This window comes from Lepidochelys kempii, chromosome 3 (assembly GCF_965140265.1).
Source record: "Lepidochelys kempii isolate rLepKem1 chromosome 3, rLepKem1.hap2, whole genome shotgun sequence".
In the NCBI taxonomy this organism is placed as follows: Eukaryota; Metazoa; Chordata; order Testudines; family Cheloniidae; genus Lepidochelys; species Lepidochelys kempii.
The window spans coordinates 9,404,370-9,431,053 of record NC_133258.1 but is presented as its reverse complement, the minus strand read 5'-3'; the positions used below and the strand labels follow the sequence as shown (position 1 = coordinate 9,431,053).

Sequence of the window (26,684 nt, the reverse complement as noted above, 5' to 3'; positions counted from 1 at the left end):
CTTCCGGATAAAAATGTCTTCAACTCTTCCTATACAATGTGCATTAGTCCAGCTACCAGATACAGAAAGCATTATTTTCAGTTTCATGTTTGTTTTATCATTTCATAATCATTCATATGTACCTTTATTTTTAGCTTAAGTGAAAGACATGAAGCATTAAGACTGAATTGAGGTTATTTTGAGATCATCCGATGTCCTGCTAGAAGTTGCTGTGAGATATCATCGCCCTGAACAACTTCACGCAGAATGGTAATGAAAAAAGATATAGGGCTTTTTGTTGTTCTTTCATTTCTGTGTCTTCATACTCCAGTTCCTCCTCCATTAGAGAACTGGTCCTTATTACTATATAGGTTGTGGTTTCGTGAACACAGTATTCTCCTGTCCCATAACTCATCATTCTGTGACTTCCCCAGTAGCAATCGCTGTTGGAACAGGAGACAAGGTAATGCAGCATTTTACCAGACAAAACAACTCGGTTAAGATTACTGGATGAAGTGTGTGTTTAAAACAGAGTTTACTGAATTTGTCATGTAAATAACCGACAGATTTAGGCCTGTATTCAGGAAAACACTTAAGCACAAAAGTGTGCCTAGGCACAAACTTTAGGGCATGCTTATGTGCTTGTCTGAATTGGGACCTCAGTAATGAAGTAAATAAGGCTATTATTGCTCTTCGGATTGGTTTGTAACACGCACACAAAAATATCATCTTTGCTGCTTTGGGTGTTTGGTAACTTTAGTATTTGTATGTGAACTTTTAAAAAGAAATAATATCACTTTGGGGTGAGAGTCTCATACAGCTAATGCTGCTGTCTGTCTTGAATTGCAACTAAACTAAGCATTCTTTTTAAATAGATCAGTGAGCATAAGTCTTACATTATTTCATACCATTTGAAATGCTGTCCTCCGAAACGAAATGTTCTTACCATCCTGGAAGACAGTAATATATAGCAGTGAATAGATCGTAATTCAGAGTGAATAAAAATTCCTGTAAAAATAGGAACTCTCTCATGATGATTATGCTAAGTTTTATAAAAATATATATTTTACAAGGAGTTTATTGTACATATCAGAGTACTGCATACTACGGATTACAGCACCATACACTTTCCCCACTCTGGAATTCCACGTGCCTGAAACACTACACTCTAGTCTTCCCTCTGTGTTTATTTCACTTCCATTATGGCTAATGGGAGTTAAGCACTTGGAACAGGAGGTGATTATCGTCCATATATATGTATTTAATCCAGTTTATGGTTTTGAAGTGTAGTGGTCTTTATATGTACTAAATTCTTTGTGCCTTTACTGATGTTGACCATGTTTCCAGAATAAGGCCAGGAGTCTACACTCGAAAGCATACCATGCAACTCAATAGGTTGGGGGTGGAGATCTAGTACCAACAGAGTTACATTGGTATAACACTTAGCATGGACACAGTTATATTATGTAAAGGTGCCTTACACAAGTATAGTTATTCCCAGTTTCATATGGCAATAGCTACACTGGGCTATGTCTACACATAACATGCTACAGCAGCACAGCTGCTTACTCCTGGGGGAATTCTGTGCCAAAAAATTTAAAATTCTGCGTACAATATTATAAAATTCTGCAAAATTCTGCATATTTAATTTGTCCAAATAATGCAATGTAATCACATTGGTTTCAATTATTTTGGTAAATTATTTAAACTATAATACAGTGGCTGGAGAATGGGTTTGGGATTTGAGGAAATCCCCAAACCCCCTCTGTCTAATAGTAACATAGCTAGTATTGATCCTTTACTTCTAGTTATTAGTCAACAAATATATGCAGCCATACGCTCAGTGTTACATCATACACAACCGAAGAGCAAGTGAGGGCTGGGGACTAAAACTCACAATTTATATTGGCTACTGACCATCTCCAGAAAGGTCAGTAGCAAACAGTTCATGGAGCATATTTTGATAGGAAATTTTTTCAGTCCAAAAATTTAGACCAGTTCTAATCACTAAAGCACCATAAGCATTTATAAAGCCACACTGTCCTTTACAATAAGGCTCCTTTACACCATTCTGGCAATGTAAAGAAGCCTTACAATTTTTACAGCTGTTTTATACGCCTGGGGGAATTCACTAAGAACAATGGGAACAATTCACTAAGCAGGCAGGCTGCTACATTCTGCTCTGCCTGAGGAGACAGAGCCTGCCCTGCACCTCACTCCTCAAAAACACCCCAAAGCCCTGCCCCACCACGTTGAACATGCCGCAATAGCGAGTGAGAGGGACAGTGTGTCTCTCACACACGCACAACTGCCCAGCCCCCCTCTAACTTTCCGGTGATGATTTAAGTCTCTACTGGCCGCTCTGGATGCCCAAACCGACCTGTCTGGACTGCCGGGGAGGGGTGCATGACCGCTCTTGTGGCTTCCCTTTGCTTCCCTGTCAGAAGTCATTTTTCTGCAGGGAAGCAAAAAAAATCTGTGGGGGCCGTGAATTCTGCACAAGCCCAGTGATGCAGAATTCCCCCAGGAGTAACAGCTGCAGCACTGTACACATTAATTAAAGCAACAGGAGGAGTTCTCCCATTGCCATAGGTAATCCATCTGCCCAAGAGTTGGTAGCTAGGTCGACGGAAGAATTCTACTACTACTTCACTCAGGAGGATGGATTTTTTACACCCAAGTAACGTAGCTGGGTCGACTTAACTTTTAAGTGTAAACCTGGCCTGGTATAAAGCATCTTTATTCCAGTATAACTGTGTCCACACTAGGGGTTGTACTGCCTTAACTATACAGGTGTAGTTAAAGTGATACAACTTACTAGTGTTGACAAGGCCTTGTATGAGGGGAGATTTTCAAATGTACAGAGGGCAGTTAGCCACTCTGTTCCCATGCAAAGTCAATGGGAGCTGGCCTCCCAACTCTCCTTTGTGCTTTTGAAGATCTCTCCCATGATCCATATAGCAAAAGTACAATTCACTGTTAGCTACAAGTCTCAGAACCCTTTGTAGCCACCTGCTTCAAAATTTATAATTAAGCCTATGTTTGGAAGCCTGTCCCAGCGCATCCCTGACCTTTGCCACAGATAATTTCATATGCAGGTGCCAGTGTGGCCGGTATACCTGGACATATGTTATAAATCCAGTTGGATATGTATCAATATTTATTTTAATCAAAAGCATCTGCCAACATCCTAGAGTCACTGACGACGCCCTGTGACTATCACTGTGGATTTTATCTTTTTTGCTGAACAAAAGCTGTTCTCTCCATGAAAGCCTTAATTAAAAGACATCCCCGAACAGATTGGACCTTTGAGGGCCCGGGTTCCATATTGGAAAGCACTACATCCTGACGACAAAGAGTCATCATGAGTTGTGACAAGAACTCAGGGACACTGCTGCGGACCGTATGATTTTGCTGATGCCTGGTTAAGCAACCACAAATTATACATAGTTGGAACCAACAGCTGATTTCAAAATGCTGTTTTCAATCATCCAAAAACCCCAGGAGCTCCCTCTGTAGTGATGGTGTTTTATTTAGCGGTCAAGTCCAGCAGCATTACAAAATAACTCCTTACGCTGCCTTCAGTTAGGACAAAGTCCTGGCCCCAGTGGAAAAACTGCAGTGGAAATGACTTCACTTGGGCTCTTTATCCTTCTGTGGGGGTCAGTAGTCTTCACCTTTTCAGAGTCCTGTGAGCAGGGGCACCACATGCTAGTGGATCGCAAAGCAGGACCAGGGCTCTACTACGGGAGTTGTCACAGTCAAATCCCAAAGGAAAGTCTCGAAATCTACACCGATTGATACCGACCGAGGACCTGGCCGTTAGTGGCTCTAACACTTGAGCCCTTCGCTGAAATATCTAACTGTCATGTCTGCAGCAAACGGACACGTGTACAATGGTCATTTTAGTTCCTTTCTGTAGAAATTCATTTTAAAAATGAATCTAAATGTAATGCCAAAACCCAGAGAGTATCTGTTCAAAGCCAGGAGTCCACTAGTTCCGTTTTGGAGAGGACATATTTTAAACCGCTTCAGTAAAGTCCTGTAGTAAATGTCTGTGTCCTGAAGCAGTGACATAAGGGTCCATTTTGTTGTTTCTGTTTTTCTGTAGGTTTGAAGCATTGTGTTGATCTTTATTTTATAAGTTTAATTTTTTACTTACTGATGGTGCATTGATTCGTTAATGTTGGTCAAGTATCATTATTATTTATTTAATTCTTTTCTTTTCTTTTTTTTAGGTCTGAAAGGTTTTTATTTGGTGATGGCATGTTCAAGAACTTGGATCAATACATTGTATTTAATATTAGGAGATGTTTTTAAGTTTTCATATTTATAAAAGTGACTTTCAATCTAGAGAATCCCAATGTGCTTTCAAACTATATATACATACTCACAGCACTGTGCACAGATGCACAACAAATGCAGCCACCTCTGGGGTGGGAGGGCATCCATGAGCTACCATGTTGACCGATCGGGGAGCTTTTGGTCAAGGACCCAGGGGCAAATTTGAGTCTTACCAGTTGTGCCATGCGACGTAACAGCCATGCAGAGCAGACGGGACCTTTTTTTTCTTTTTTTTAACATACCATCCCAAAAACACACAGTAAATGGCCTGGTTCATAGTTTATCTATCTCAGAAACAGGAAGAGCCGAGTCACCTGTGCCCTGTACCAGTTTAGTATGAGCTGCAGGTTTAGCAAAAGTTCCGGTATGATCTGTGTGAAAGTAAAGAAAAAAGAAGCTCATGTTCCAATCCGTACAAGCCCAGGCCAGGTTAGGATGTGTAGGAGCTCTGTACTCACTCGCAGCCGTAAAGTCAGCCACTAGAAGCTTTGGGTGGAATTCCAGCCCGGTGGAAGTCAATGGGAGTTTTGCCATTGATTTCAGTGGGGTAGGATATCATGCCTCCGGCCCACAAGCTTTTAAGCATATTGCGCTTTAACCTCACGTTTAAGACCATCCCTATTAAGCAAAGCACGGAGGGTGTGTCTGCACTGCAGTCCTGGGGCGTGATTTCAGTCTGTGTAGACAGACCCATACTAGCTTTAATTTAGGTAGCAGATCAGGGAACCCACAGTAGCATGAGCTTCAGTGTGGGCTTTACAAGCCTGCCTGGCTAATTACTCTGGTAGCTAGCAGAAGACCACGCCACGCTTTAATTCTCCTAGCTGCACTTGAATATCGCTCAGGTGTGTCCACGCATGCTGCAATCACACTTGGTAATTGCAGTGCAGACATACTCTTAATGACATGCTTAACAGCTTTGCTGGGACAGGGCCAGAATCGGTGTGATAGTTGTCACATGCAGAGTAATTTCTGGTGTAATGCTGAATACCTACCTCATCGCAAGTGGAAATTATGTGAGCGAGGTGGGAAAATGAACTTCATGAAGGTTCATTTTAGGGTTCCTGCCCTGTGATCAAGTGTCATGTGCCATGAACAGCATCATTCTGACTGCACGGGATAGATAGACCTGTGTAATAAAGAGGAGGAGAAAACCCAGAAAACTAACCCTGTGTGCATTTATTGTGGGGAGCGATTCTCCCTCTGTTGGTAGCCTCTCTCCCTCCCCGTAGAACTTTTTTTTTTTAAGCAACTTTCCTTTTAAAAAGCCTATTAAAGTCTACTTTGATATTTGTGAGTTTTGTTCAGCTGTATATAAGAAATGTATACGGTCTGCTGCCACATAGCCCAGCCGAGGTGTAAACTACTATGAGATTCTGAAGGGACAGATTTTCATTGCTGAGCCTTACAAAAAGGACAGCTCAATTAAAAGCAGAAGTTGCACCCTGGTAGGTTTGGGGTGGGTATCTAAGTTCAGAAATCTCAGCAGAAGCTTCATCGGCCTAAAGATAGAAATGACCTCGTATCCCTTTCTGCCAGTGTATCTATTTGAGGTCTTTGTGTCATCCGGTTTCACAGGTCTCCAGTGATTGGGCTCTTACAACTTCCCTCAGGAGACTAGTCTGTCATCTAGCTCCCTGTTCAGAGTTTTACGTGATGTTCAGACACAATTTTCAGTTCCATGATTCATCCCATTTCTTCTTGTATCAATATAAATAATGCCTCTTCTTCGTTAGTGTTTATGGCTTTCAGAGACATGTAGGCTGTTACGGCGTTCATGCCCTCAGCGTGGATTCAGCCAAGCTATACGTCATTAAGCTCCAATCCTGCAAACACTTGTGTGTGTTACTTTCTATGCATGTGTAGCCCATTGAGCTGTTGAGTGGGACCATGCATGCGCCTAGTCACTCACGTGCATAAGTGTTTGCAGTATCCGCTAGTGAGTCCAGCAATAGCCAGGATCAAGGAAAGAGAAAAATGATTGAGTTTCCTGTGCAGCAGCAGAATGTTTAAATTGTCAGTCCTGAGCCTTTTCAAATGCACAATGGCTTTTCTAGTCCGACTGAGTTTGTAAAACCATTTTTTGTTAATAAACCTACATTTTGGGCCTTGAAGTATTTGTCTGTGATCCTTTGACGTGCTTTTGATGGATGTTAAGTTCTGACAACGAGCTCAGAGCTGCACATACTACGGGCTCAGTCTGGTAAGGAGCTACGCGCTCTGACCACAGTTCAGCTTGACCACATGCTCAGTTTTAAGCATCTGAGTTCTACTCAGAGATTTAAATTGAGCACATACTTAGCTGAATTGGAGCAAGTGTGCTCAATACCTTGTAGAACTCCTGTCTGTTAAGGGATACTTATGATCTCTATCGCTGTAATATCTGAGCACATCACAAGCATTAATGAACTTATCCTCACATTGCCCTGTACGGTAAAGAAGTATTATTATCCCCATTTTAGAGATGGGGAATTGCGGCATAGAGAAACTAAGTGACTTGTCCAAGAGCACACAAGAAGTCTGGCAGATCCAAGACAAGAATTCAGGTCTCCTAAGTCCCAGTTCAGTGCCTTAAGCACAAGGCAATCCTCCTTTCCTACAGGCAACAAACACGCAATTCCCATATTGAGAATATTGCAATATTTTTTTAAAGGGTGGCAGACAGTACAATAATTAAGGTTGAGTACAGTAGATAGTGTATCTATTAAACTGTTTACATTATCAAAAGATTTGATGTGGTCCTTACCAGGAGGACTTACTATGTTGCCGTAAATCAGCACATCAATACCTGTTATTTTAGAAGGGCTGGTGAATTTCAGGCATTTTTGACCAGCGTGGAAGACTCAATCCTAATATGTTCTTTAGTGTAGTATATTGTTCATCTTCATTTTCAGAACAGTGTTCCTTAAATAAAATGCTTCTGCACTTGATCAAAGGGAATAAATGTAATCAGCAAATCAGCCGCTCAGGACAATTCCCTGCATATGGTACGTGTCCTCTCCCATGAAGGAGAGGCACTTTAAGAAACATCCTCATCCATTTTAGCATGTGATTGGCCAGGTCTTTCTGTGTCATTTTGCTCATCTAGAGGTATCATCTTGAAAGAACTGAGGCATTTTGAAGTGAATTACAGGACTGTGACGATTGCAAGACTGACGGAATGGAAATGACCTTGGAAATGGTATTTCTTGAAGATTGCTGTAGATACTGCGTAGGACACGATGTATGTACTCCCAGTAAATAACCTGCCTGCCTGACATTCTTAAAACAAAAATTCCCATAAATGGGCTGGGCTAGTTTATTTTAAATATTTGGCTTATTTTTTTACACTTGTCCTTATTTTTAAGTAAAGTTTTTTGGCCCTTTGGGTATTACATGCTTTTATAATCTTTCCATAATTACATTTACAAATCTGCTTTTGAGCTGCTGATATATTAAATCTTGCAAACTGAATCCCTTTATGTGTTAACCTACATTTGTATGTTGTCTTCATTGCTTTTGGCTGTAATTATCCAAGCTCTCATATCAGGATTAATCCAAGAGCCGCTGAATTATGCTTGTCATTTTTTTCTTTCTCTGTAGCAAACTTTCTCTTCTTTATAAACAGGCTTGGCAGAATTTAATTCCAGTGTTTTATAATTTCAGTGGATAATATTGATGACTTTTTGAACTTTTTTCTATTTTTATCCATTTTAAAAGTTCAGTTATGCAAAATTATGAGTTGTAAGCATTTTTAATGTAAATATTGCGCAAGTGCGGGAAATTCTGGGGATTCTGGCAGACAGTGAGGTGGTCACACACTAATTTATTTAATGCCAGTAGACATTGAGACTCGAAAAGTTAAAGCTTTATACCAAAAAACAATTTGTATATTTTGACAAGTAAATGTCCTTAAATCAAACTCTAAACCTTCTCACTCAGCATTTTTATAACTTTGCCTGTGGGACATTTTGATGATCGTCGATGGAAATATTGTTTTCATTGGTTTGCGTGTCTATGGTGAAATCAATGTTTATGGACATTTGCAGATAAAAAAAACAAATCCTTCCCAGCTTCTGTGGAGAGCCGTGTTCGTTTCTGAAACGACTTCCCATGAAGCAATTTTACCTGTTACCCCGCAGAAGTGATGCTCAGCTGGAAGCGCAGAGGTTCATTAGAATTCAGGATGGTGTCAGAGTGGGAGAGCTGGATGGAGACAGACTCAAGTGTCACGGGGTGGCTGGCCCCTTGAATCATAGTGGTCCCTTCTGGCCTTGGACACTATAAATGTGAGGGGAGTCAGGGCCCAGTCTCCCTCTGCTGGGCTTCTTGAAGAGGAATAAGCCAATTTTAGTGCCCCTGCAAGCAATTATCAGTCAACCAGCCACCTGGGCAGTTCATTGACTAATAAGCACCTGGGCCTGAGGAAAGCTCCGTTGGAGGAAGTATTCTCAGAGAGAGGCGCTGCCCGGATTCCAGCAGGAGGATGACGACCGAATCTCTCCAAGCTGACAGGAGTGAGTAAAAAGGGGCCAGCTAGAGAGCAGTGACTGAGGGCTATAGTTAGCGTGAAGCACAACACAGCTCCAAGGGGAGAGTGGTGCATGTCTTATGTCATGCGTGGGAGCGTGAGTTTGTTTTGAATGATAACTCAGCTCCCAGAGGAGGGCTGGAGAGTCCTGAGCTTTGGGAGAGGATGCTTGTCAGCATTAGCCCCCCAGGGTCAGAAGAGGGGACAGGGCATAGTCAAAGCATAGACAGGTCCCAGCCATACCTGCTTTGCTTGGAGAAAAACAGGCATGGCCAATGTCCATAGCAGGGAAGAGGGAATGGCAAAAAAGCCCCTATCGCTCTGTGCTACCGGTGAAGCACCTGTACACTGAGTTGGTCCTTCCCGGGCTGGATAAGCCACCTTAGTAGTACAAAGTAACTGCCCCAGAGATTTCAGCCTAATGTCTAGAAACTGAAGCCTTTCCCAGAGCAGTACCAGTCTGCTCCCACAAGTGCAAATCCTCCTCACCAGGGTTAGATTAATCCAGGCCATTTGTACAATGATTGAAGTTTCCAACTTTTTAACAGCCCCAAATCAATGCTGTGATGTATGCTCTGTCAGGGGGCAGGGGGAAGGTATGGTATGTCCTTCAGAAACGTTTCCTATTGGTTTTTTTTTTTTCTGGGAGAGACTTTCTGTAGGTATTGATTTGCAGCCTATTAAATCTGAATGATTACGTGTGGAGCTGCACAGAGCTGTGTTTAGCAATGCCGGCACGTCTGCTGTCGTCTTTGGAAGAGAATCACAGAGATGAACTTGAGTGCTTTGTAAAACTGAAGTTGATTTCAGAGGATGTTTCATTCTTCAACTGTAGTATCTCTAGAAAGGTTTGCTATGCAGCGGGGAATGACCATGGGATTCTAGTACTTCCTCTTCCCATATACTAATTGGGTGATCTATTCCGTCTAAACATAGACTTAAAGCTAGGCTTTTCAAAGGAGCATGATGGAATTGGGGGTCCAGCTTCCCTGGATGCCCAAATCCGTGTGAGATGCCTTTGAAAATCCCTGTGTCAATAGTATCTTTTAAAAATCCGCTATCCCAAATATTATCAAACTATGATGTAAAACAAAAAAAATCTAGTGGAGGAAAGTATTAAAACAGAGTGACTCTCTCCAAAATAGCCCACGACTGCATCATCACACTCTTAGCTCCCATTGAAGCCAGTGGGGGCTCAGTACCTTTGAAAATAGAAACGCTTTTAGTTAGAGCCCTAAACTCCCAGATCCCTGTTTAACTTTAGGTGCCCACCTTTAAAAAATGTCCGCTGTGCTCCTCTGGAAGCAGCAACGCAGCTGCATGGCATATCTTGTACATCAACCCCAGAAAGGGTAACGCCCTGTAAAGATGTGCGCTTGTAGCAGGGAAAAGAAATAGAAAATGTTGCCTATGTACAGCCTGAGGTGCATTGACAGAGTCCTTTGCATTTAATTTCCTAAGTGTTTTCAAGAAACCAGAACCCCATTGCCTGCCACGTGGCTGATTCATGCTTATCAAGAGTTCCTAAACTGAGTGCTTGTAATAGTAAAAGGCAGTGGTTGGCCAAACAGTTAGGGCACCTGTGAGTTATTGAAGCATCGTTCAGTGCAAGTGGCTCACAACAGTTCAAATCATAGGATGGCTGGCATCCTGGGGTGGAAGTGAAGCCCTCCAGAGCTAAAACCATGAGCCTACAGCTTTAGCTGAAGCGTCATGCCTTGTAGTTAGGGCTGTAACAGACTTGTGTCCTCCACGGACGAGGCATTGTTGGGGCTGTGAGAAACATACATTGGCCAGTACATTGCATTAGTGTCTAAAAGCCCCATCCAATCTCAGAGCCCCATTGTGCTAGGTGCTGTACAGATAGAGGCAGTCCTGGGCCTGAAGAGCTTACAGTATAATAGCTAGGACTCACAAAGGGTGAGGACAAAGGAAGAGAAGACATTTTATGTCCTAAAATGGTTCAATCCAGTTTACTTGAATTTCCCTCATCTTTTCACCCCTTCCAAATCCCCATTGGGCAGTGATCAAGCTTGGGATGTCTCATGCGAACAGGAGAAATTTTCAGGCAGGCATGAGCTTCAGAAAATGGTGTATTTATGAAAAAAGCTTTGCACGATTAATTTTGATGCTTGCTGCCTGTGAATTCTACCCAGGACCTGTTAAACCAGATTGCCCTGTCTGGAACCTGCATGACGAACCGAATAAGGCTAGTTTAAAATTTAAAATTTACTCAGTGCCTAGTGGGGGTGGGTTCTTTGGTACTTTACCGTTGGAGACTGGGTCGGGTCCATGCACAGCTGCAGAACCGTGAGGGAATACTACAGCCATACATCTCATCTTTCTTCTGCTTCCAGACAGCCACGGTGAGACATAACGAAGCTGAGAAAGGGAGGCAAGATAGAAGGGAAGGAATGAGAATTACTTAAAGGTTATTGCACGTTTTGTTTAAGACCTTGCCTTGACTTATGGCATCATCAAGCCAGTGGGGAATCATAGCTGCAGTTTACAGCTGAGTGCAGACCACTGCAGTCCAGATCACAGAGTACGAACAGGGCTTTGTTCTCTTTGAGTGTCTTCACTCAGGGAGAAGCAGGGTGGGGGAGAATACCAGTGAAGGAAGCAGAATGACCTTACGCTATAATTTATTAACTTCGACATCTTCCTATAGGAAGATGAAGAGCTCATTTACAGCACTACATTTCTCAAAGCTGCCTGGGGGCAGCTATTTAAGCTGGTTTTTAACCATGTAGCAATTTTCACCCTAAATCGTATCTCCGTTGCCTCTCTGGGTTTGAAGACTCTTGCTGCTTTTAAGGCAATACCCCTTTTGGCAATACTTGGGGTCCTGTGTAACCTGTAACAGGCTGGCCTAATTGCTGCAGCCAGACCCTCAAAGTGCCCAGTCCTGTGTGGGGTTCTCATTTCTGTGGCAGTGTGCAATAGATTTGAACATGTTTTCTACTGTATAAAATATTAAAACAAATCCCAGGGTAGTAGGTTGTAGGGGTGTCAGATTGTGCTGGTGAGTTCAATAATGGTTTCTGTTGAAATAAACTTTCTGAGTGGAGACACAACGGCAGGGAGACAAATCCCAGCTCAGAAGAACAGCCATGTTCTAGTAAGGGCCTACTTTCAACTTCCAGATCAAGCTGTTAATAGAGCGCACAGTATTGACAGAGCTCAGAGACCACCTTTACAGTACTGAACAGCACCCAAATATAAGCAATGCAGGAAGCTGGGCTACTCTATGAATTTTTTCCCAGTGAAATGCCGCGGCACTTGTCTGTCCTTGCTGGCCGCATGGAGGGGATTGTGCAAGGGCATTGGAGGGCGAGCGTCCCTCGAGTAGCCCTTGCCCACATCCGCACTGCAGAGCAGTTGCGTCAGCACAGGGGTGGCCAATCTGAGCCTGAGAAGGAGCCAGAATTTACCAAAGTACATTGCCAAAGAGCCACCGTAATATGTCAGCAGCCCCCCGTCAGCTCCCCCACCCCGCTCCCAGCGCTTCCCGCCCACCAGCAGCCCCACCTATCAGCGCCTCCTCCTCCCTCCCCGCACCTCCTGATCAGCTGTTTTGTGGCGTGCAGGAGGCTCTGGCGGGGAGGGGGAGGAGCAAGGCCGTGGCAGGCTCAGGGGAGGGGGCGGGAAGGGGTGGAGCGGGGTCAGGGCCTGGGGCAGAGCCAGAGATTGAGCCGTGAGCACCTCCCGGCCCATTGGAAAGTTGGCGCTTGCAGCTCCAGCCCTGGAGTCGGCGCCTAGACAAGGAGCCGCATGTTAACGTCTGAAGAGCCGCATGGGGCTCCGGAGCCACAGGTTGGCCACCCCGGCAGTAGCAGCTCACTTGAGTTTTAGCCTGTCCTTCCTGTTGTGCCAGCCATCTTGAGTCAGAAGCACCACCACTTCTGCTTGTACCTTCTCTCCCCATCCCCTCGTGACGTCCCTCGTGATCTTCCCTGCCTGGCAGGGGAAGAGTCAACTCCATGTGGCTCCTTTCACCTTCCCTCCTTGAGTGTGTGTGATCTGCTGCCTGAAGGCAGGGGACGCGGGGGGAAATTTTCCTCTCCTCCCTTCTAGCAGGAATCAGCTGCTGACTCGCAGAATTCATAGCCTCCCCGTGCTTTTATTTTCCCCTGTAGTCTCGGGTCAAATTATGCAGCATTTCACTGAGATCCTAAAGAGGCTGAAGAATGAGCTCAGCTTATTCCATGGAAATTCATAGTTTTTACAGCCGGAAGGGATCCTTAGACCATCCAGTTTGGCCTCCTGTATAAGACAGGCGGGAGAATTTCAGCCGTGTTTTGAGCCCAGTAACTTGTGTAGGACTAAAGCATAATTAGTGTTGAGTTAAAGCACATCTCACAGGAAGGCAGCCAGGCTTGACTTGAAGACGTCAAGAGATCGAGAGTCCCTGAAGACTCTCCTCCCGTGGTAGCTTGTTTCCCACAGCTAATCACCTTTGCCGTTTAAATCAAACAAAAGTGCCATACTTCTCATTTGAATTTTGCCTGGAAATCAGTGGCATAGACCAGGGGTGGGGAGCCTATGGGCCGCATCCAGCCCGCTGCTTCATTTCATCCAGCCCACGGGAGGTCTCCGTGCTGCGGGCCGGAAGCCCTGAGCCTCGGCGCCCCCGCCCATGGGGCTGGAGCCATGAGTGCCAGCTTGCCCCACTGCGACTGCAGCTCTGGCTCCTGCAAGTGACTGACATGTCCCTGTGGCCCCTAGGAACAGGGACAATCAGAGAATCTCTGCATGCTGCCCCCAGAGCCAGCTTCACAGCTCCTATTGGCCGGAAACCACAGCCAATGGAAGCTGTGGGTGCGGCGCCCGTGGGCGTGGGCAGCATGCATCGTGCAGAGCCCCCTGGCCCCTCCCCCTACAGGCCAGACTTAGCATCCGCTTCCAGGAGCAGCGCGGAGCCACGGCATGTTAAATCATAACCCAAGAACTAGGGGTCACCAAATGAAATTAATAGGCAGCAGGTTTAAAACAAACAAAAGGAAGTATTTCTTCACACAATGGACAGTCAACCTCCTTGCCAGAGGATGTTGTGAAGGCCAAGACCATAACGGGGTTCAAAAAAGCACTAGATAAATTCATGGAGGATAGGCCCATTAATGGCTATTAGCCAGGATGGGCAGGGATGGTGTCCCTAGCCTCTGTTTGCCAGAAGCTGGGAATGCGTGACAGGGGATGGATCACTTGATGATTACATGTTCTGTTCATTCCCTCTGCGGCACCTGGCACTGGCCACTGTCAGAAGACAGGATACTGGGTTAGGTGGATCCTTGGTCTGACCCAGTAGGGCCATTCTTATGTTCTTATCCAGGAGCGGCAACAGGTGACAAAAACATCTTTTCACCGGCCCTTGACATCACCAACAGAACTGCCAGGACCATCTCTATGGTTGTGGTGATAAAACAAGCATCGTGACTTCACCTCTCGGGATTCCCGAAGGAGGTGCAGACCACAGTGGAGGATCTCCCTTTTGAGGGTGTGAAGCTCTTCACTGAGAAGACCAATGCCTCTCTCCACTCCTTAAAGGATTCCAGAGCCACGTCTGGTCAATGGGAATCTACACACTGGGGCAGAAAAGACGTTTTAGCCCTCAATACCAACAGAGGTAATATTCTTCCCAATTCCCATCACAATGGAACTATGAGCCCCAGAGGAAAAAGGGAAAGTTCTCAATGTGAAAGCCTTTGGGCTCCCAGTCCTTGACTCAGCCACCTGCTCCTAAGAACCACTTTTGATGGGCAAGTCGAGGAACTGCAAGACCACTCCCCACTTCTGTTCATGACCTCCTAGAGATCGTCAGACATGGCTATACCATCCACTTCATCTCTCTACCCCCTTCACAACACCCTTCCCCGTCCCTCTTCAGGGACTCTTCTCACAAGAGTCCACTATGGCAGGAGATAGATCGCCTCCTGCAGTGAGGAGCCATAGAACCAGTACCCACGAGGCAAAGGGTTCGACTCTCGCTACTTCCTAATACCCAAAAGGAAGGGAGGTTGGAGACCCATCCTGGACCTCAGAGCTTTCAACAAGGTCATCAAAGCTCAAAAGTTCAAGATGGTCACCTTATCGATGATCCTTCCATCATTGGAACAGGGATTTTCAGACCTCGACCTTCAAGATGCCTACTTTCATATATTTCAATACTATCGGCTCACAGATATTTCCTCAGGTTCACCCTGGGGATGACCACTACCGATACAGAGCTCTCCCCTTTGGACTTTGATCAGTCCTGAGAGTCTTGTCCAAAGTTCTCTCAGTGGTGGCTGTCCATCTACAATCACAAGGGATCATGATCTACCCTTACCTGGACGATTGTCTCCTCAGAACCCGGTCACTTCAGGAGGCTCGTCAAACCGCTGAGAACACAATACGCTTGTTACAGATCAATTCCCAGAAGTCGACCCTCACACCAGTGCAACGCCTAGAATTCATAGGGGCTGATCTAGATGCACTACAGGCCAAAGCCTTCCTACCTCAAGACACGTTTCAATCCCTGGTATCGCTTATAAACACGGCTCAATGCAGCCCTCAAGTTCCAACCAGAACCTGCCTCCAGCTCCTGGGGCATATGGCTGCCGGCACGACAGTGATTCCACACGCCAGACTTCACATGCGATGCCTATGCTGTGGTTCAGCTCGGTTTACAGATCGAACAGGGACAGTCTGGACAAACCTCTGTCACTGCCCACTGGGATCAGGAGCTCCCTGGAGTGGTGGAAGAACCCAGCCAATGCAGGAAAAGGGATCCCCTTTTTTCAGGCTCCACCTTCGTCACTCCTTACCACAAATGTATCCCACATAGCATGGGGCATGCATTTAAGCGGCCTCATAGTGCAACACAAATGGTCACCCGCAAAGATATCTTTGCACAGGGGCATGCGCAGGAATTTAAATTTGACCCTCCCTTTTGGAGGGGCACATTCTGTGCCCTGGCAGGAGCTCACTCTTCCCTCCCCACACCCCGGCCCTGGCAGGAACTTGTTCTACTATTTCCCCACCCCTGGCCCTGGGAGGAGCTCGTTCTTTCCCCCGCCGTGGCAGGACCTCGCTCTCCCTCCCACTCTGGCAGGAGCTTGCTCTCCCATGGCCCCGGGACCAGAGAAGTTCTGTGCCCCCACTGATTATTGTGGGGTTGGGGGGAATGCATGCTTCTGTCCCTGGATATCAATCTCTCGAGTTGAGAGAGTTCAGGAATGCTTGCGCCCACTTCCTCCCGCTGTTAACGGGATCACCTATAAAGATCCTACTGGACAACATAGCCGGCATGTATTATATCAACCATCAAGGAGGAGCCAGATCACGCTCTCTTTGCACGGAGGCAATGAAACTGTGGAGCTGGTGCATCTCTCACAACATCAGCTTGCTCGCAGCTTACTTCCCGGCAAAAGGCAATAGTGGACAAGCTCAGTTCCCACATTTCCACATGACCCCGGATGGGAGATGCACCCGTCAGTACTTCACAACTTGTTCACACGATGGGGAACACTGTCCACAGATCCGTTCATGCCTTACCAGAACAAGAAGAGTCCATGATACTGTTCCGGGGCGGGGATCGGACAGCATTGTCTGGGTGGTGCCTTCCTCCTCTCGGACCTTCTTTATGCCTTCCTTCCATTTCCTCTTCTGCGTAAGGTTCTGCTGAAGATAAAGAGGGATGGAGCTCACATAATTCTGATTGCTCTCACGTGGCCGAGACATACCTGGTACCCTTACCTGACGCAGCTGGCAATATGCCCACCAGTCTCCCTTCCGGCCACTCCTCACCTTCTCTCTCAGGACAAAGGGCAGAGCACACATCCCAACTTTGGGTCCCTCCACCTCAAAGCATGACTCTTACGTAGTTCCAGGACCTAGAGAGTTCATGCTCAAAAGAAGGACAAGAGGTTCTACTGCACAGTAGAAAGTCCTCCACACGATGCACTTACATGCAGAAATGGCCCAGGTTTCAGATTGGGTGCATGTCCCATCAACTCTCTCCAATGTTGGCAACTTTTCCACAACTCTTCTGGAATACGCCCTGACCCTTAAAAAATTGGGGTTATCCCTGAGCTCTCTCAGGGTCCCCCTAGCAGCCATTATAGCATTTCACCAACCCATAGAAGGAGACTCAGTACTGTGGCATCTGACCACTAAGACATTCCTTAAGGGACTAACAAACCTCTTCCCTCAATCTCTACATCCTACCCCTCGTGGGACCCAAACCTAGTGCTGAAAAGGCTGACTAGGCTCCCCTTTGAACCTGTAGCCACCTGTTCGCTAGCATACCTATCAATGAACATGGTCTTTCTGGTTATAACTACCTCAGCTAGAAGAATAGGGGAAATAGCCGCCCTGATGGTGCATCTCCTGTACACAGTGTTCTTCCCTGACAAGGTCACACTTAGGCCTCATCCAAGGTTCATCCCTAAAGTGACCTGCTGTTTCACATGAGTCCGTCTATTCGCCTTCACACCTTCTACCCCAAGCCTCTCGGAGACAATAGGGAGACCATACTGCATGCCCTCGGCATCAGGGGAGCCCTTGCATCCTACCTCGACCGGATAAAGGCCTTCAGGAAATCCCCTAGAGTATTTCTCTCTATGGCAGACAGATCTAACTCCGCGATATCAGCCCAAAGACTCTCCAAGCGGCTCTCGAATTGCATCAGACGGTGCTGCCACATTTGTAACATGAGCCCTCTGGACTCGATCCATACACATTCCACAAGCTTGATTAGTCTCATCTGTTGCCTTCCTCAAGGATGTCCCCATCTCAGAGATCTGCGGAGTGGCGACGTGGGCATCAGTCCACACCTTTGCAGAGCATTATCCCCGCAGCAGGGACTCTGCCTCGGATGCTGTCTTTGGCTCCACAGTACTGTCATCTGTGACAAATCCGACTGCCAAGTCCCAGCCCTCCCGGTAGGGTACTGCTCGGGAGTCATGTACAGTGGAGCACCCCTAGGGACACTACTCGAATAAATTGTTACTAACCTTGTGCAGTAACGATGGTTCTTTGAGATGTGTGTCCCTGTGGGTGCCCCACGACCCACCCCCCTCCCCTCTACTTCGTAGTTCTCGCTATGACTCTGTGGTAGGGAAGGGACTGAGGACGGTTATCCGGTGCGCACTGACTAGCCTCATGGCGCAGCATAGGGAGAGACAGCACGTGTGTGGGCCCAACAGACACTGCTACCAAAGTTCTCCAATCAGCAGCGCAGGGATGCAGACACACCTACAGTGGAGCATCCATAGGGGGACACATCTCGAAGAACCATAGTTACTGCACAAGGTGAGTAACTTCTTAGTATAGACAGTCTGGGGTTCAAACTCTACTGATGGCCCATGGTGGGGAGCGTTACCCTAAGAAAATAAGAACATAAGAATGGCCCTACTGGGTCAGACCAATGGTCCATCTAGTCCACTATCCTGTCTTCCAACAGTGGCCAATGCCAGGTGCCCCAGAGGGAATGAACAGAACAGGTAACCATCAAGTGATCCAACCCCTGTCACCCATTCCCAGCTTCTGGCAAATAGAGTCTAGGGACACTTCAGAACATGTTTTTGCATCCCTAATTGGTGGACCTATCCTCCGTGAACTTATCTAGTTCTTTTTTGAACCTTGTTATAGTCCTGGCCTTCAGAATATCCTCTAGCAAAGAGTGCCACAGGTTGACTGTGCGTTGTGTGAAGAAATACTTCCTTTTGTTTGTGTTAAACCTGCTGCCTATTCATTTCATTTGGTGATCCCTAGTTCTCATGTTAATGAGAAGGAGCAAATAACACTTCCTTATTCACTTCCTCCACACCAATCATGATTTTATAAACCTCTATCATCTCCCCCCTTAGTCATCCCTTTTCCAAGCTGAAAAGTCCCAGTCTTATTCATCGCTCCTCATATGGAAGCTGTTCCATGCCCCTAATCATTTTTGTTGCCCTTTTCTGTATCTTTTCCAATTTCAATTTATCTTTTCTGAGATGGGGCGACCAGATCTGCATGCAGTATTCAAGATGTGGGCATACCATTTTATATAAATCATAGAATCATAGAATATCAGGGTTGGAAGGGACCCCAGAAGGTCATCTAGTCCAACCCCCTGCTCGAAGCAGGACCAATTCCCAGTTAAATCATCCCAGCCAGGGCTTTGTCAAGCCTGACCTTAAAAACCTCTAAGGAAGGAGATTCTACCACCTCCCTAGGTAACGCATTCCAGTGTTTCACCACCCTCTTAGTGAAAAAGTTTTTCCTAATATCCAACCTAAACCTCCCCCACTGCAACTTGAGACCATTACTCCTCGTTCTGTCATCTGCTACCATTGAGAACAGTCTAGAGCCATCCTCTTTGGAACCCCCTTTCAGGTAGTTGAAAGCAGCTATCAAATCCCCCCTCATTCTTCTCTTCTGCAGGCTAAACAATCCCAGCTCCCTCAGCCTCTCCTCATAAGTCATGTGTTCCAGACCCCTAATCATTTTTGTTGCCCTTCGCTGGACTCTCTCCAATTTATCCACATCCTTCTTGTAGTGTGGGGCCCAAAACTGGACACAGTACTCCAGATGAGGCCTCACCAATGTCGAATAGAGGGGAACGATCACGTCCCTCGATCTGCTCGCTATGCCCCTACTTATAGCCATTGGCCTTCTTGGCAACAAGGGCACATTGCTGACTCATATCCAGCTTCTCGTCCACTGTCACCCCTAGGTTCTTTTCCGCAGAACAGGTCATTGATGCAATATAATATTTTCTGTCTTATTCTCTGTCCCTTTCTTAATGATTCCCAATGGTCTGTTCGCTTTTTTGACTGTCACTGACCATTGAGAGGGTGTTTCCAGAAAGCTACTTTTATGACGTGCAGAGGTCGGTGGCCACAGCACTGAGCAGCATATTAACAGCTGCAAATACTTCAAGCAATTTTGTTTCTGCCTTTTTTACATTTTTTACTGTCACCCTTTTTTTTGGTGTGGGGAGGGGGAAGCAACTTGCAGCAGGATCAAGCTCCCTTCTCTTCTCTGTCACACTCGTTACATTGCCCTGCGTGTTGGGGCTCAGTCTTTGAGTAAGACCCACCATCCCCACCCACGAACCTAGGGGTGTGGTGGTGGTGAAGTGGAGAGTGGGGTGGAACCTGTCAGCTGCAGTCCAGCCCCTCCACATCTCTAGCTACCCATTTTTGTCCTGCAATCTGCTCCATTGCTGCTGGCTCCATCCCCTCTCTGCTCCCAGCTCAAATTTTGCACTCCATATCCAGGGTCCACTCACTTTCTTTGCATTACTTTCTCTAGGCTAGATCTTGCACTGTTCAAAAGCTCATTCATAAATGCAGTTCCATTCACAAACTGGTGTTGTTCAGAAGATCAGAACATAAAAGAAAACCATGAAACCATACCCCTAACAGTGGCCAGAACCAGCTGCATCAGAGAAAGGTGTAAAGAGCCCTGCAACTGGTGATGTGGGATAATCTGCCTCCTACTTTAGGTTTCCTCCTGATCGCTGTTAGTTAGAGACTGGCTTGTGCCCTGAAGCATGAGGTCTAATATCCCTTCCAGAATGTTTGTTGTTAATTCTCATAACCATGGATACTGTTGATACCCATATAAATATCATCCCATCCCTTTTTTGACTTTTGCTAAGTTCTTGGCCTTAGTAGGTAATGAAATTCATAAACATTACACTTATTTAATAAATTAATACATTTTCAAAAATGTCTTTTAAAATTTTGGAATTAAGAAAAGTCCCAACATGTGGTTAAGCCTCCCCACGCACACCAAATGTTTCTGATTTTGCAAATGGAAAATGAAAAACTTCAGCTTTAAAAAAAAAAAAAAGTTTAAAATAAAAAAATGTGTTTTTTGTTTTTTTTAATTTTTAAAATCTTCAGCAAACCTTTTTTCTAACTGGCTGTGAAAACAAGTCAGGATCTTCTCTTTTGCAACGAGAGGCTCTTTCCTCTGGACTCCTTCAAATTCTAGCCTAGCATTGGTCTGTACACATGCTACCTTCGAAATAAAGAAAACTTTCCAACCACTTATTCCCAGGGTAAAACTCACAAAGCCTTGTGGCATCTAAGCGGATTGTCAGAAAGTTGCAGCCAAAATAACAGAGGGGAAAAACTTCCAAACTTAATTTTGTGCAGCTGCTTTGATTCAAAATCCCATCGCTGTAATCAAGTGGATTAAGACATGAAGCTGCCTGGATTTGTAACTGGTGAAAAAACCACATGGCCCGATCATTGCCAAAAGAAGAGCCCCAACCGCCGCCTTCCAGATGGTATGTCAAAAATGTCAAAGCCTATCCTGCTGCCTCTGAGAAACCTAAGCCACTTCATGTCTGCAAAAGAATGTGATTAAACTTGGCAGCGAGCTGTCTCTCTGCTTGGCTGCAGATTTTCATGCAACAGTGGGGACCGGCTGGGGGCTGAGCTCGTTTGGAGAAGTCTGTCCGCTATAGTTCTGATTCTTTTGTATTGCTCTAGTGCCTAGAGGCCTCAGGGGAGACCCGTGGTAACAGATAGTTCCTGCCCCAGTGAGGTTACACTCTAAACAGAGAAAGGCTGGGAGGAGAAATAGAGCCTGGCCTGATGTCCCCCTAGTTCTCCAGCAGCCAGGTTCGGTGGGCATTGGGGCCATCTCTAGTAGCATCTATCTCATCTTGACTCAGAGAGGCCACGAGGACGTTGAGTTGTCTATCCATGTGGCAATGGAGGAGTCTAAACCACACTGATGAATCTCAAAATGTTTTCAGGGGTAGGAGGGGTGAAAGCTAGGAATCTCTTACAAGCAAAACCATTTCTAGCAGGATTAGAATAGCTGTTATCCAGGGCTAGGGTGACCACATGTTCCATTTTTAAAGGGACAGTCCCGTATTTAAGCCCTCGTGCCTCTGTCCCAACTTTTTCTTTAAAATGGGCAAATTGTTCCGTATTTTCTGTCTCTCTCTTCCCCTCCCCCACCCCCGGTGGGTTCTGCTGCTGGCCAGCAGATCCCTGCTCGCCAGCCACCCACCAGCACTGAGTTGGGTGGAATCCAGTGGCTCACGATGGGGGTGGTTGTGCAAGGCTGGTGGTGGGCCCAAGATGCAGTGCACGGGGCCAGCTCCCCCTGCTGATCCATCAGCTCAGCCCCCACTGCGTGCCGGCTCTCGGCCAGCAGCGCCTCGTCCCGTTTCCAGCCGGCACTGGCGTGCACTGCTGGTGAGTGCGGGCAGGCACCAGGTGGCTACTTGTCACCTCTTCTGCCCGCCCCTCGGCCCTTTACGTGCTCCCCCTCTTGTCCTCTCCCTGATTTGCCCCTTCACCTGCTTCTCCTCCTCGCTAAAACAACATCCGGGCCTCCTGCCAAGAGAGAGTTTGCAGCTCTCAAGCAGAGAGAGGTGCCTCCCTGCAGCTTGGACTTAAGCAGCTACCTCTGAGACAGCACAGGGGTAGCACACACACCTCTGGCCGGCAGGGCCCATGGGCTAGCTTAAGCGGCTCCCTGCCCAGCATGTTGGCTTTTGTGAATTGCAGCCTAAGGCTCCTCTCTCTCGCCATTCACTGTGTGGGAGCCCAGGCGCCTAACCCAGGCTTCGTGAGTCGCAGGGATGTTCTAGGTAGCTCCAAGTTAAGTTCTGTGACAGTGAGGGTCACAACGCCGAACTCTTTGGGGGCATTCAGGCCTACATGTCTTGCCCTAGGTCACTCAGGACTCCTGGCCGAATAGGGAATGGAACTCGGGGGGGGGGGGGGGCTCACAGTCTCAACCTACCACCATACCCACTAGGCCATCCTGCTGCTGAGTGAGCATTCTGAACAAAGGCTTGTGGAGTCTAACAACTGGTGGTTGGACCTGCCACCGTCCTCAGACACCGCTTCAGCAGCTGCCCTGCCCTTGGCCTCATCTACAGTAGCATTCTCACCCACCAGTTTACCTGCCCTGGCTCCAACCCCCAGTGTAGAAGTGCTGCCCTCATATGAGCCGTGACTTGCACGGGGGTAGCTCACACTGGCCTCCACCCAGGGTGGAGCTGTGCCAATTCAATTCAAGCTGTGCCAATTCAACTCATGGCTTGCTCCAGCACCTCACATAGATTCATAGATACTAAGGTCAGAAGGGACCATGATGATCATCTAGTCCGACCTCCTGCACAAAGCAGGCCACAGAATCTCACCCACCCACTCCTGCGAAAAACCTCTCACCTATGTCTGAGCTATTGAAGTCCTCAAATCGTGGTTCAAAGACTTCATGGAGCAGAGAATCCTCCAGCAAGTGACCCGTGCCCCATGCTGCAGAGGAAGGCCCCAATGCAGCCACGCCAGTGACTAAATGCTCTAGTGAGGCAAGGACCCCGCGCATCAGCTGAGCACCATTCGTGAGCAGTTACCAAGCAGTGAGTTCGTAAGGGCTTTTGTCACTTCACAGAGTGAAGTTGAGTGTCCGGGCGAAGGAGCTCTTGGTCTTAGGGTTGCTCAAGCCTCTTGTTTAAACTCTTAGGGACTGAGCCATTCTATTGCCAGATGCTTTCCGGTCCTTCATGGCTTGTGCAATAGAATTATTAGTAATATTAGTGAGTTCTGTCACCTGTGTTACACGGGAACTAGGACCAGGTGATCACAGTGGTCCTTTCTGGCCTCTGAATCTATGGATTAGCCTGTACTGCAGCTGCAAACTCTCTAACGTTGTCGTGCCTGAGAAGTGAGATCAGCATCAGAGATATTGGAAAAATTCAAAGTCACTTTCATTCTGCAGGTTTTGAAATGGAAAGGTCCCCTCCTCCACCCCACCCCCCAAAAATTCTTTTCAACATTTAGTTAGTTTTTTTCTCTTTAATTTTTTTATTATTCTTTCGCAACTCAGTAACTTTTCAAAAGTTGCAGAGTAGCAACATAAAAATACACCCTGCCCCCCCCCAAAAACTGCTAGGCATTCAGTGACATTAGGGGGACAAAATGGAAAAAGGTTTGATACTTTTTCCCCTAGGAAAAAAGAAAAACTTTGGGGGGGGGAAACAAATTTTGATTTTTGAAAAAGAAAATTTACCAAAAAACATTTTGTATGAAAATTTTGAGCTCAAAATTAAAAATGAAGCCGCCAGAGGATTCTTCTGTTTCAGGACAATGCTGCCTCCTTTAGGATCTGGTCCAGTTCCCACTGACTTCAATAGAATTTGGATCAGATTCATGGTGTCTTTCTTCAAAGGACCTCAAAGAACTTTACAAACATTATATAACCTTCTTAGTATCCCTGTGAGGTAGATAAATACTATTCCTTATGTTATAGCTGAATAAAATGAGGCAGAGTGACTAGTCTTCTAATGACAAGTTTCAGAGTAGCAGCCGTGTTAGTCTGTATCTGCAAAAAGAACAGGAGTACTTGTGGCACCTTAGAGACTAACCAATTTATTAGAGCATAAGCTTTCGTGGGCTACAGCTCACTACATCGGATGCATAGAATGGAACATATAGTAAGAAGATATATATACACATACAGAGAAGGTGGACGTTGCCATACAAACTGTGAGAGGCTAATTAGTTAAGATGAGCTATTATCAGCAGGAGAAAAAAACTTTTGGAGTGATAATCAAGATGGCCCATTTAGACAGTTGACAAGAAGGTGTGAGGCTACTTAACTTAGGGAAATAGATTCAATATGTGTAATGACCGAGCCACTCCCAGTCTCTATTCAAACCCAAATTAATGGGATCTAGTTTGCATATTAATTCAAGCTCAGCAGTTTCTCGCTGGAGTCTGTTTTTGAAGCTTTTCTGTTGCAAAATTGCCACCCTTAAATCTTTTACTGAGTGGCCAGAGAAGTTGAAGTGTTCTCCTACTGGTTTTTGAATGTTATGATTCCTGATGTCAGATTTGTGTCCATTTATTCTTTTGCATAGAGACTGTCCAGTTTGGTCAATGTACATGGCAGAGGGGCATTGCTGGCACATGATGGCATATATCACATTGGTAGATGTGCAGGTGAACGAGCCCCTGATGGCGTGGCTGATGTGGTTAGGTCCTATGATGGTGTCACTTGAATAGATATGTGGACAGAGTTGGCATCAGGCTTTGTTGTAAGGATAGGTTCCTGGGTTAGTGTTTTTGTTATGTGGTGTGTGGTTGCTGGAGAGTATTTGCTTCAGGTTGGGGGGCTGTCTGTAAGCGAGGACTGGGCTGTCTCCCAAGATCTGTGAGAGCGATGGGTCATCCTTCAGGATAGGTTGTAGATCCTTGATGATTCGCTGGAGAGGTTTTAGTTGGGGGCTGAAGATGATGGCTAGTGGCGTTCTGTTATTTTCTTTGTTGGGCCTGTTCTGTAGTAGGTGACTTCTGGGTACTCTTCTGGCTCTGTCAATCTGTTTCTTCACTTCAGCAGATGGGTATTGTAGCTGTAAGAATGCTTGATAGAGATCTTGTAGGTGTTTGTCTCTGTCTGAGGGGTTGGAGCAAATGCGGTTGTATCTTAGAGCTTGGCTGTAGACAATGGATCGTGTGGTGTGCCCTGGATGGAAGCTGGAGGCATGTAGGTAGGAATAGTGGTCAGTAGGTTTCTGGTATAGGGTGGTGTTTATGTGACCATTGCTGATTAGCACAGTAGTGTCCAGGAAGTGGATCTCTTGTGTGGACTGGTCCAGGCTGAGGTTGATGGTGGGATGGAAATTGTTGAAATCATGGTGGAATTCTTCAAGGGCTTCTTTTCCATGGGTCCAGATGATGAAGATGTCATCAATGTAGCGCAAGTAGAGTAGGGGATTAGGGGACGAGAGCTGAGGAAGCGTTGTTCTAAGTCAGCCGTAAATATGTTGGCATACTGTGGGGCCATGCGGGTACCCATAGCAGTGCCGCTGACTTGAAGGTATATATTGCCCCAAGAGTCCTGGGGTGAAATCGTGGTCCTGTAAAAGTCAATGGCAAAACTCCCATTGTTTTTAGTGAGGCCAGGGTTTCACCTATAGTGCCCATTTCTCCCATTCAAACACCACTCTCTAGCTCTCTGTAAGGAATGACAGAGAAGAATAAGACTAATTTCTACTGCCAGGTTTCACTTGAGCTGATTGTTACAACGGTGTCAACTGCTTCCGTGACGGGTTCTGTGCAAGGTGGGGAAAATCATCCAAGAAATATACACATCTCATTACCTTTGTGTAGGAAATAGTCGTAATTGCAGCTCTAAATGAGTCTTAGAAGCTGCAAATCAGTATCCCAGCAAGTGTGAAGAATCAAATTAAACATGTAAGTGGGGGTTGGTTTCCTAGTAACTCATGATTCGGAAGTGTGTGTAGGTATTGTAAGAAATGCTGCGATGCAGCCTGCACTTTCATTTTGCACTAGGAATTGTTTCTGCTAAAAGGTGTTGTTTTTTAATCTCAAAAGTTATTCCTTACTCAGGGGATATTCATGGGGTGATAATATCAATAGACAGTATTGCTCTGAATGCCAAAGGCTGGGCGGTGGATATTCCGTTTTCTAAGGCTAGAGTTTCATGCTAGTTTATTTACAGGCAGTAATATTTTTTTACGTGTTGCTGAGAGAGGCCTCGTGTGGCCCAGTGGATGAAAAGGCACTGGACTGGGACTCAGGAGATGTGGATTTGCCACTGACCTGCCATGTGAACTTGGGCAAGTCCTTTGGGGCAGGGACTGCTGGTTATTACGTGTTTGTACTGCCCGTCGCACAATGAATTAGGGTGCTACTGGAATAGAAATGATAACAACTTTCCCTCTCTCTTACTCCTCCTGCTCTTTGTCTGTCTTGTCTATTTGAGAAAACCTGGATTTGTGCTGGAATCACTTTGGATGGGCTATCACCAGCAGGAGAGTGAATTTGTGTGTGGGGGGGTGGAGGGTGAGAAAACCTGGATTTGTGCTGGAAATGGCCCACCT

At 46.1% G+C, this 26,684-nt stretch overlaps 1 protein-coding gene and 1 long non-coding RNA gene across 2 annotated transcripts in view; both read left to right on the top strand.

Annotated features, from left to right (window-relative positions):
- The window catches only part of XKR6 (XK related 6), a 288,705-nt gene that overhangs the window by 81,595 nt on the left and 180,426 nt on the right, over positions 1-26,684 (top strand).
- On the top strand, positions 139-6,437 carry LOC140908480 (uncharacterized). The gene is made up of 2 exons (XR_012157879.1): positions 139-249; positions 4,218-6,437. It is a non-coding gene; the product is annotated as an uncharacterized lncRNA (long non-coding RNA).